Here is a 12,475-nt window from a genome sequence, read left to right on the forward strand (position 1 = left end):
TCTGCGGAGGATATTTCTGAAGACCAAGGGAACGTCACCAAGGGATTATCGAAAGCCCCGAACCAAAGTTCGGAAGATAATAATACTAACATCCCTAACTCCAGCCCCACCAGTAAAGGCAAGCCTCGGACATATCCCACTACTTTATTTACACTGCAATCTATGTCTATTTGTCTATACTTATGCATTAAGTCCTGGAATTGTAATGAAACCCTAGATGCATGGATACTAGGAATCCAGTGTATTGTACCCGAGTCCTTATCGGATAGATGCTCCGCTAATAGGACCGGTAGAAGTCGGGTGATTTCCTGTCACTCGCGCGATATGGGAGTTGAATGTTTACTATCTTGCAATCACTATAAGGATCATGGACGGGGTCATGTGCAGTAACATGACCTGGAAGTTTACCCTGTCTGTGTTGATAAAAGTTGATAAGGTCGCAGTGTGTGGTAGTGGTGGCTAAGCGTTTGAAAGTACTAGCCACATGCCGTGAAATATGGTAAGCGGTAAGCCTAGTACCTGAATGGCCCGGCAAATGGACATGTCTCCACCACTCGATCTTTATTTTATGTTCACACGCACCGACGTGTGGGAGTATGTTCTGCAAGGCAGACAGGAATATGGATTTTGTAGTCGTGCTACAGACGTATGTCCTGCACAATTGGTGTGCGTACGGTCCTGCAGTCGCTTGTGGTGGCCGTGATCCATAACCCGGAATATAAGGGAAACGGTTGCTTCGGAACGATCTTTGGATCTTCCAAGTGTGTGTGTTAGGTTTACCTTGCAAGGTTGAATTCGATTCAGAATCGTCCGCCTCTCACGAGGATTGAGACTGCTTATCCCTTTTACCACATAGAGTAACAAGAACAATCTTAAGATGAGTAATACTGAGGTATGCTGTGAAATGGCTCTACCTTGCTTGAGTAGTTATAGGTGCTTACCTAGAATGGATAATCAATTAGAACCTGAAAGCTAAAACTTGAAATTAAGAATCTACTCTTTGTTGCTTTTCAGCTGAAACTAAACCCAGAACCATTATAAGCCTTCATAAGTCTAGTTACATGGCTAAGTATACCATGAGACGGGTAAGCCTTGCTGAGTATTAGTATACTCAGCCTTGCTAGTTATATGTTTTCAGGTAATGTCTTTGAAGACCCTACTCTTCCCTGTTTCAGCCCTGTGCTCTTCCAGATGGTTGGTCCGTGGAATGGGATCCGTCCCCGGCCAATACTGATGATATCAAGTGAAGTCGTGCCCAGGCTTAGCATGACATCCATCTTGACGACCCGTGGTAAATCGTCGCATTTGTTTTCCGCAGCCAAAAACCATAACTTTAACAGTTTGTAATGTTTTCTCTAAACTTGAAACTTCGTACTACTGTTGGAAACTCTTGTAACGTAATTCTCTGTGATGTAAAATATGATGGTGACTGTATCTCTGTACTCGCCTTCGTGTGAGGTGACCTTATTGATCCTGTATTCGGTGGTTTATCGATAAATTACCCGACAGGCCAAGGGATTATACCGTTTGAAGCATGTTGGAGCCCTCAGGAATGGACTCACGTACTTGAGCCGGTATAATTCAGGTTGGTACTGCCACATGCGTGGCCAAGCTCTGTTCCGCATGGCTGGTCCGTGGAGTGGGATCCGTCCCCGGCTGGCAGTGACCCTCCGGAGTGACACCAGGCCTTGGGCTGAGCATGGTGTCAACCTTTGCGACGTATGTAGTTGCATGTTTATTTCCCTTCCGCTGTGAGAAAAGACAAGCTGTTTAGCTTGTCGGTTTAAACACTGTTTGTATAAATTTTTACTTTAAAGTTTGAACATGGTTTGTAATAATATTCGCTAATCTGTGGATTAAAAGTTGATGAGCTGTACTGTGATTGTAAACTTGCCTTCGTGCGAGGTAAACCTGCTTCGATCCTGTTGAACCGTGGTTGTATCGGGTTAGTCTGGGCATTCGGGCTACCTAAATTTTTCGGGTCGGGCTTTTTGGGCTTTTGGGGAATTCGGGTATTCGGAAATGCTACCCGAAATCAGATTTTCAAAAGCTAAGCCCGAAATTTCGGGTACCCGAATATTTCAGGTTCGGGTTCGGGTAGCCCGATTTGGCCTGAAATTTGATATCAGATTAGAAATCAGTGTTACATGTACAGATTTAAAGCATGATCAATAGTTAACAACAGCCAAACAAACGAGTATTAAAGAGCATGCAAGACTGCAAGTCAACAAAAATAAGACTAAGAGAAGTTCGTAACAAGAGTAAAGGCATAGAACAGTAGAACACAACATAAATTCGGGCTATTCGGGTAATTCGGGTACCGCGGCCTACTACCCGAACAAGCCCGAAATTAATTCGGGTTTCATGATTCAATACCCGCGGGAGCCCATTGGGTATCGGGCTTCAGGCTAAATGGGTTCGGGCTCGGGTTTTTCGGGTTTCGGGCTTCGGGCTCGGGTTTTATGCCTAGGCTAAGTATCGGGCGTAGACCCGACAGACCAATGAATTGTTCCGTTTGAAGTGCGTTGAGTTAGTGTCGGCTGTATAACGATCATTAGCGCACTTGAGCCGGAATAATTCAGACAGTTCTGCCACAGCTGGTATCAGAGCTGTAGGTTTACTTTTACATCTGGAATAGCTCTTACAAATCGTTTTCAGGATAAAATTGGCCAACAAATGAGTTTACAACGTACGTTGGATTCGTTAAGATTGGTGTTTAGAATGCAAAGCCCTAGGGAAGTATTTGGGAATTAACAGGTGGCTACTAGAATATCTATATATGTATAGATAGTTCTGACTTGCAGCACTACTTTACATCAAAACTTAAATTCATGCACAACCCAACCTTACTTCCTGTAACGACACCTTCGATGGTGAGGTAAGAAGGTAAGGATCCTCAGCTAACTGGGGAGTTAGCCTTCCCGTCGGTGATGTGAACCGAACGCTGATCATCAAGCAGTGGCCTACTTGAGATGCTGCCAATATATCAACTATGGTTGAATATATTGGGAGTATATGTTTCAGCGCAGGGTATGGCGATCGCTGTTCATACCCCTGCATTTTGCGGTACCCCGTGAATATATTGTTTCGACAACGTATGTTAACATTGTCTGTACGGCGGTAATTGTACAGATGCTGTTTCTATAGTGAATAGTACTATTTGGGGAGGCTTTCATGTTGTGCTGCCATGAAAGGTTCATGATATGTATATGTGATCTTCTGCAGGTACACTAACAACGATTTAGAGGTTAGGACGAGTAGGATTTATCAACTAGTTATTAGGGAGTGTCGTATGTGTTTTGCCACCGAAATTAACCTTGTAAGTCCGAACTTATTCGACAGTTGTTTTTGGTTGTGAGGGCGAATAGTACATGCATGCATAATCCATTATCGAACAAACGAATGCAATGTTTGTTTAAATTCTGTTAAGGATGAATAGTGTGTTGTTTATCATTAAGAATGGGTTGATAGGATTTTTATGGTAGTTTGAAGTTGAGTATCTTAAGTACCTTAGGCATCCATCTGATTTCCAGTCTTTGCTATTATCAGAATTGGTTATCTCATTTTATTTATCTTGTGATTTCTCGGCAAGGTAAAAAGTCTCACCATTTGCATTCTTCTTGCAGATGGCAGCCCCTCCTAACGTCTTTTGGGATCTGGCCGGGCATTTCCATACAGATGCTCTGCATTGGGAGGGTTTCCCTCGCCTTCTCTGGGAGTCACTGCGTTCGCTCCTTTATACTGAGCCTCCACAGTACGACGCAGTAGAATTTCAGGAGGAGGGTGTTCACCGATGTCGAGTTAGAATGATTATTCCTCAGCATCCCTTCCGCTCCCAATGGCAGCCTATTGAAGTTGATGTGATGGGCTATCGAATAGTTGACACCATTGAAGGAGCAGCATTGGAAGCCATTTATCTTTTCTGTAAGCAACATCCAGGAGAAGCTGCAGGACAGCCGATCGGTATATTTTCTACCACTGATCCTAAGGATCCAGAGTGGAATCTCAAAGTAGTCCCTGAAGGTCACAGATTAGAAGGTTCCACGGAGGAAGCACTTCGGGGTACTATGCAGTTTATGGGTGTGCAGCATCATTATCAACTGCTACTACGTCGCAAAATGGGTCAGTTGATCAATACATCGCGAAGTTACTACAGGGAGGCTGATAGACAAGTCACCCAAGTTGACCAACTTCGAGCTTTGGTGACCGAGAAAGATGGGATCGTCGCCACTCGAAATGAGGCTATTCATCATCAGGAGGACCAGATCAATGAGAGTGAAGCGATAATCACCCAACGCAACACGATCATTGAGTTCCTCCAAGAACAGATCCATGACCTCATCCTGGAGATTGATGATACCCATGCCCACATTAATGAACTCCAACAGCAGCCCGCACCTCCTGCTGTACCAGCCCCTGGAGAGGAAGAAGAAGATCCTGAAGAAATCGAAGGAGTTTCCGAGATCGATTCTGAGCACGGAGATCCTGTTATCAGTCCCCATCATTCTTCTTCTGGCAGTCAGTTATCAGTGGGCAACTTTGATGACTTTTAGTTTTAGTTGGGTGGGTGACAGTCTAGTTGTACTTAGTATAGAAAGATGTAACATAAGTAGTGCGTAGTATATTTAGATCAAGAGCCACTTGTTGTGTTATATGTGGCATGTGTACTTGGGCAATGATTTGTAGTGGTTAAAGTGCGCTGATGTAAGATGTAAGAATCACCAATGTTTAAGTAGTAATCTAAATCTTGTGTTCTAATATCTTGCTCGATATCCTTACGTCTGATCTGAGTGGATTGAATGGAGCATATGAATTACATTTCTATTTGGTAATTGTATATCATCTGAATTGGAGTAAGAATATGGTTGATAATGGATATCTCCTTTATTTCAGATGGTTGGAGCTACTCACGGAACCCCGGAAGGATTCCGGATGGATCAGGCTAGCGGTTCTCAGCAACCACCACCGCCACCTCCAAATTTGGCTGAAGTCATGGTCCGACAAATAGAGCTCCTCAATCAGCTTGTACAGGCTCAAATGGGTCACTTCCATCAGCAATCCCGAGGCCGAGATGAACCCTTATCGGCCAGTTATCAAGATTTCCTTAGTACCCAGCCTCCACTGTTTCATAAGGCAGACGAGCCTCTGGACGCTGATGCTTGGCTCCGTACCATCGAGTCCAAGTTCGCCTTATTGCCAGCCCCATGTTCGGATGTGAATAAGGCGCTCTTTGCAGCTCAGTAACTCCGTGGCACAGCTCACCTATGGTGGGATCATTTTCACGCCATGCAGCCTGCCAATCATGTCATCACCTGGGACGAGTTTCGGACTGCCTTTCAAGCGCACCACATACCTGAAGGACTCATTGAGCGAAAGCTCAATGAATTTCTGAACTTGAGTCAGGGAACCCGCACCGTCATGCAATACGCACAAGTTTTTAACCACTTGTGCTAGTATGCGGGATACCATGCGGACAGTGATGCCCGCAAAAGAGATCATTTTCGCCGAGGCCTGAATACCAAACTCAAAGAACGACTAAATTTGGTAAGGGCCGATAATTTTAATGAACTGGTCAACATGGCCATTACTCAGGAAGATTGCATCTCAGCCCACAGAGCTGAAAAGAAACGGAAGGCACCTACAGGGCCTGCAACTACGCAACCGTCAAGGTATCGGTTGGTCCCGAGTAACGCCCCTTGAGCTCCGTCTAGAGGCAATTTGCCTGGCAGATGGGTAGCCAGACTACCCCAATAGGCACGATTCGACCGACCACCGACACCACAATTTCAGTAGCAACCACAGCAAGGTCCGCGGCCGAGCTTTCCGCCAGCCAACCAAGGAAACAGCAACTATCGTTGTTTCAACTGCGGAAGCCCGTCCCATTTCATCAAGGATTGCCCTCAACCTAGGAAATCTTTCCAAGGGCAAACCTCCGGTCCAACCAGCAAGAGCAAGGGCAAGAGGCAGGTGGTTCAGGTCCGCCAAGGAAGGGTGAACCTCACCACACTTTCCGAACTCCCCGAAGGGGCACCAATAATGATGGGTACTTTTTCTATCAACCATCACCCCGTAATTATTGTTTTTGACTCTAGTGCCACCCATAGCTTTGTCAGTGCAAAGTATGGGACTAAAATAGGCTTGGATATTTATCCTACTAATGGAGATTATAAGATAACAACTCCTGGTGGAAAAACCTTATCAAATCAAATCTGTAGGAAGGTACCACTACAGCTGGGTAGTCAATTGATGAAAACAGACTTGCTTCTGTTAGACCTAGAAGGAATGGATGTTCTTCTAGGTATGAATTGGATGACCCAGCACCATGTGTCTTTAGATATCTCTTCTCGAACTGTGGAGATAGATTCACCTGAGCATGAACCTACTATTCTCTATCTTCCACAATCGAAGTACCTCAACTCTTGCACCTATGCTGCATCTGGGATCAAACTAAAGGATATTCCTATCGTCTGTGAGTATCCAGATGTCTTTCCAGATGATTTGCTTGGAATGCCCCCAGATAGAGATATCGAGTTTATCATATAACTCCAACCTGGCACAACCCCTATCTCTAAGAGATCTTACCGTATGCCTCCTAACGAATTGGCTGAGTTGAAAATCCAACTCCAAGACCTTCTTGACAAAGGTTTCATTCGTCCCAGTGCATCACCATGGGGTTGCCAGCCTTATTTGTAAAAAAGAAAGACAATAGCTTAAGGCTATGTGTTGACTACCGTCCTCTCCATACGGTAACTATCAAAAACAAGTATCCCTTACCCCGCATTGATATTCTCTTTGATCAGTTAGCCGGAGCTAAGGTATTCTCTAAGATTGATCTTCGTTCCGGCTATCATCAAATTAAGATTCGGCCAAGTGACATTCCAAAAACGGCCTTCTCCACTCGATATGGTCTATATGAATACCTAGTCATGTCATTTGGTCTTACCAATGCTCCCGCCTATTTCATGTATCTCATGAATTCTGTCTTCATGAAAGAACTTGACAAATTTGTTGTGGTTTTTATTGATGACATTTTGATCTACTCCAAAAATTCAGAGGATCATGCCAAACACCTTCATGTCGTTCTTCAACGACTAAGAGACCACCACTTGTATGCCAAATTCTCCAAGTGCGAGTTTTGGTTAGATACTGTAAAATTTCTGGGCCATACCATCTCTGGTGATGGTATATCTGTTGACCCCAGCAAAGTACAAGAAGTGATGGATTGGAAAACTCCTACATCAGCCCATCAAATCCATAGTTTTCTTGGTCTAGCGGGCTATTATCGTCGCTTCATCCCGGATTTCTCCAGAATAGCCAAACCTATGACCGGACTACTAAAGAAAGGTGTTAAATTCTCTTGGGATCAAAAATGCGATGATGCATTCCACACTCTCAGAGATCATCTTACTACTGCTCCAGTCTTGGCTCAACTAGATGTGTCAAAACCCTTTGACATCTATTGTGATGCATCAGGAATCAGACTTGGTTGTGTACTTATGTAGGATAACCGAGTAATTGCGTATGCATCACGAGCACTCAGGGTTCATGAACATGTGACAGTTCATGTGTTTGTAAACTAGGCATATAATTTGTTAGTGTGAAGTATGTATTTGTTAGTACAAAGCTTGTGTATGTTTGTGTGAAGCTTTTGAAAATTTAAAAGTACAAGTAAAAAGGGCATTTTTGTAATTACAGAAAAACCTAGGGTTGTTTTTGCAAAATGTATTTGGATTAGGGTAATTTCAAAATAAGTGAAATATGTTTTTCTTGCTTTATGTCTTGTAAAAATATATATTTATTTAAAAGTTTAATTTGAAATGTGTGTGTTGAAGTGTGTAAAAATTTTGGGTAAAATGGTAAAAATTAAGGGTGTTTATGTAATTTTATAAAAGTATGAGTCCTTTTATGCAAATATTTGATTTACAAAAGTAACTTTCAAAATTACTCAGGACTAAAGTGTAAAAGTGTGAGTCATCATGACATGTCTATCCAATCATTATGACGAGTCTATCCCGTCATCATGACGTGTCATAAATGCTTGCATTTAGATCCTGAATTTTATAAAATTACGCTCTTTAGGACAGAAGCAATTCAAATCCGACTTTTGTTCAAAGATTCACGTGTAAAAATGTAAATTTTAAGTTTTTGAACTTGGGCCCTAAAGTAATGTTGTAGAGTTTGAAAAACTCTCCAACTTTCGTTTTGGGCATTTCTTCATTTGGGTTTTAAATCAATGGAAAATTTTGTTTTACAGACGGGCCCCTGCAGTTCTCTGATTTTACGTATAAGTTCTTGGAAAATCCTAGTTCCCTTCCTCCTCTGCTTTTCCTCTCTCTGTTCTACCTTATCCTTCACTGGCGGCTGCATCTTCTTTCTTTCCCTGCTTTTCCCCTTCCTCTCTTCAGCAAGCAGTAGCAACTCACGGCAGCAGCAGGCGGGAGGAGCGGCGGCTCGGCTGGGCGCTGGGCATGCGCGAGAGCCAGCGGCGTGAGTGGCTCCAGGCGGCCGACGGCGCGGCTCAGGTAGCGGGCCGCGGGAGCCGGAGGCGAGTGGCGGCTCGGCGCGCAGGCAGCGCGAGTGGCGCGCGGGCGCACGCGCGGGCAGGCAGGCGCCGGGCGGAGCGGGCCCGGGTGAGCGCGCGCGGGCGGCGCTGGGGCGCAGGCCGAGGGAGTGGAAGTGAGCGGTGGGCTGGCACAGGCGGAGCGCAGGTGCGCGGCAGCAAGGGGCGAACGCCGCGCGGGCGGAGCAGGCGCTCGGGCAGGCGCAGGCGCGGGCTAGCGAGCCCGGGAGCGAGCGGAGCAGGCTCGGGTGCGGTGCGAGCGGGTGGGCCCGAGGCGACGGTGCGGGTGCGTGGGAGAGACGCAGCGAAGAACAAGTGCGCGCGTGGAGCAGGCGAGCAGAAGCAAGCGCGCGTGAGCGCGTGGCATTGGCAGCGCTAGAGAGCTGGACTGGTGGCCGCAACAGGAGCTGGCGCAGGTGAACGGCTGTAGCTCGGGCAGTGCGGGCGCAGCGTTGGCGCGTGAGCGGCACGACGCAGGAGCAGAGCAGGGCGAGCAGGAGCGACTGACGGCGGTGTGCAGGAGCTGGTGCAACTGCAGGAGCTCGCACGCCGGCGCGAGGAGGCTGGACAGCGCGGAAGGACTTGCGGCGCGGTAAGACCGGGGCGAACGTGTGGCAGAACCAACTTGAATTATACCGGCTCAAGTACGCGAGTCCTCTCTTGAGGGCTACCTCGTGCTTCAGACGGTATAATACCTTGGCCTGTCGGGTAACGTCCCGATAAACCACCGAATGCAGGATCAAACAAGGTACCTCGCACGAAGGCGAGTCTAGAGATATAAAAGCCATTACACTTTACATTACAGGCAGTTATATTACAAAAGTACACCAAACATCATCAGTTTCTAGTGAAGGGAGATTATTACAAAACAGGTTTAAGTTTTTAAGCCAAAACAGCGGAGTTTAAAAGCGTAAATATCGTACACGTCGTTATTACAGATATCATGCTAGCCCTGGCATGATATCACTCGGCGGAATCGGTGTTGGCCGGGGACGGATCCCACTCCACAGACCAACCATCAGGCAAAGGGTAGGGCCATGGTGTAATGAATGCTGGTTCGTCAGTGGGATAACCTGAGGTAAATCAACAAAAGCAAGGCTGAGTATACTAATACTCAGCAAGACTTACCCAGGATTGGGTATACTTTAGCCCATAACTAGACTTATGAAGGCTTTTCAGGTTCTGGGTAAAGTTTTCAGCTGAAAAGCAACAAAGAGTAGATACTTATTTTCAACTTTTAGCTTTCAGATTCTAGTTGATTAACCATTCTAGGTAAGCACCTATAACTACTCAAACATGGTAGAATCTTTAACCAAACATCATCTTTCATAATCACAAAGTTGCTCTTGTTACTCTATGTGGTAAAGGGATCAAGCAGTCTCAACCATCGTGAGAAGCGGACGATTCCTGAATCGAATTCAACCTTGCAAGGGTAAACCTAACACACACGCTTGGAACACCAAAGGGTCGTTCCGAAGCAACCGTTTGCCTTTCATTCCGACTCGTGGATCAGATCCACCACAAGCGACTGTAGGACCATACGCACTTCCAAAGTGCAGGACGTACGTCTGTAGCGCGACTACAAAACCCGTACTCCTGGTTGCCCAGCAACACGTATTCCTACACGTCGAACAAAGTAACCAAAAGAAGCAAATACATGTGGTGGGGGTATGTCCACTCCTCGGGCCGATTGGCTACTAGGCTTACCGCTTACCATATTTCACGGCATGTGGCTAGTACTTTCAAACGCTTAACCACCGCTACCACACACTGCGGCCTTATCCAGTTCAACAACACAGACGGGGTATCATCTCAACCATGATACCTCATAGAACTCCCGTCCATCATCCTTATAATGATAACAGGAATGTAAACATCACAATTCCTATATCGCGCGAGTGACAGGAAATCACTCGACTTCTACCGGTCCTATTAGCAGAGCAGCTATTCGGACTCAAATTCTAGTGTTCAATACATCGGTTTCTGGAATTATGCAACTAAAGTTTCCAAACAACTCCTAAGAACTTAATGCATAAAGACATATATAAATAGTATAATTTGCAGTGTAATAAAGTAGGGTTATGTCCGGGGCTTGCCTTCGCTGGTGGGGCTGGGGTTAGTCAAATTAATATCTTCCGAATCTTGGTTCGGGACTTCAGAGAATTCCGTGACAAAGTTCCCGGGATCTTAAGAACAACCTCCTTCTGGTTCCGGGATAAGCTCGTAGTCACCGTCAGCGAGAGCGGTCGAGTCTATATGAGATGCAAAGTTACAAGTTATGGAATGCATATACTTTTAAGTTAATTCACAATAAAGTTGCAATCTAAACAAAAGAACATTACATTTTGACAAATAATCTAACTACCCTGCACTGGGCAGTCATTTATCGAGTATTAATTATTTTATCTAAATACATTAAATAGCTAAGTTAACCCCACTAAGTGTCTAACTAGTGGCATGGGGCAACAGGTTGGGGGTGTTTCTAATAATTACATACAAAAACTTTACTTATTTATTCTATTAATTACTTTCAATAACGTTAAGTTACTATTACATTATGAACTAAGTCCATTATGTCTAATTTGTTTGACACCTAATTCTTGATTGGAAATCTAATAACAGATTATACTATTTAAGAATAGTACCCTAAAATATTTCCATGATTTTTGGAACATTTAAATGTATAGATATTAATTATACAAAGTAAACTACACATTATTTCTAATTAAACTTGCACATTAAGGAAATAATACTTAATTACTAGGATAATTATTTTTCTTAAATTCTATATGTTAAAAGAAAACTAACACAACTGGTTTCACCATTTTATCATCTTTCTATGAATTACTATGCATTTCTTAAGCCTACAAGTAACCAAACTTATCATTTAAGTTAGATCATCAAACATTCAGAAACTGAAGTTTATCCCTTAAGTAAAGTTCTAGATCTTTATCGAGGGATTCCAGCAAAATTTATTTTGTATTTTTATGATTTTCCCCCGAATAGATATAGCATTTCTAAGTTGGCAGCACAATTTACACAAGAGGTCCTTTGGTTACTATTTCCCTGAGTCTACTCCTTTGCACAAAACCCCCTAGACTTCTATTTCTTCTAACCCGCAGTCCTTCCCCCGGTCAAGGTAGAGGCACGATGTTGACCGGCTTGCTCCGGCGACGGTGAGCGCCGGCGGTGAGGACAGAGGGGCGGAGAAGCATCTAGGGCCCCTTGCGCACCTGTGCTAGCTCGGAATCGGGGAGAGACGGCTCGGAGTGATGGTGCGACGGAGGCTTGCGGCCGGCGGCGAGGTGGAGCGGTGGGGCAGTACTCCAGTGCCCTTGGATGGTGATGGAGTGGTCGGGAAGCTTCCTGGGGTTGTAAGAAAGCTCGAACCGGGATCAATTTGGGCTAGGGAAGGCCGGAAGAGGGAGCTCCACGGTGAGGCCGAGGCGGCGGTGGCGGCGCTCCGTTGGAAACTGGGTTCCAACCGGAATTGAGGAGCTCTGAGGGCTTGGCGAGTATCAGCAAGGCACGGGGAAGCTTGGACGAGGAGGGATTGGGGCGGAGAGGTTCTGGTGTGGGCTGCCCACGGGCGTGCCGTGCGCGGCCGGAGCAAGAGGAGACGACGGCGATGAAATGTGGGTTGGTGGCTCGCAATTTGGCTCTGGAACTGAAGGAACAGGACGTAGAGACTAGTGTGATGCTGTTGCACTCGAGAAACCGAGAGTTAAGGCTTCGGCGGTGGGCTATCCACGGCGACGAGGAGGTGGCGGCCGGCTGGAGGTGGAGCTCGGGGTGCGGCATCAGCGGCGAGCGGCAGCGGCAGGAGCAGAGCAGAGGGGAAGCGGTGGTGCCAGAGGAAGACGAAGCAGGGAGGTGTCAGGGGGACTTGTTTGCAATTCCCAAAAATTTCAGGGA

The sequence above is a fragment of the Panicum hallii genome, chromosome 8, assembly GCF_002211085.1.
Source record: "Panicum hallii strain FIL2 chromosome 8, PHallii_v3.1, whole genome shotgun sequence".
Classification (NCBI taxonomy): Eukaryota; Viridiplantae; Streptophyta; class Magnoliopsida; order Poales; family Poaceae; genus Panicum; species Panicum hallii.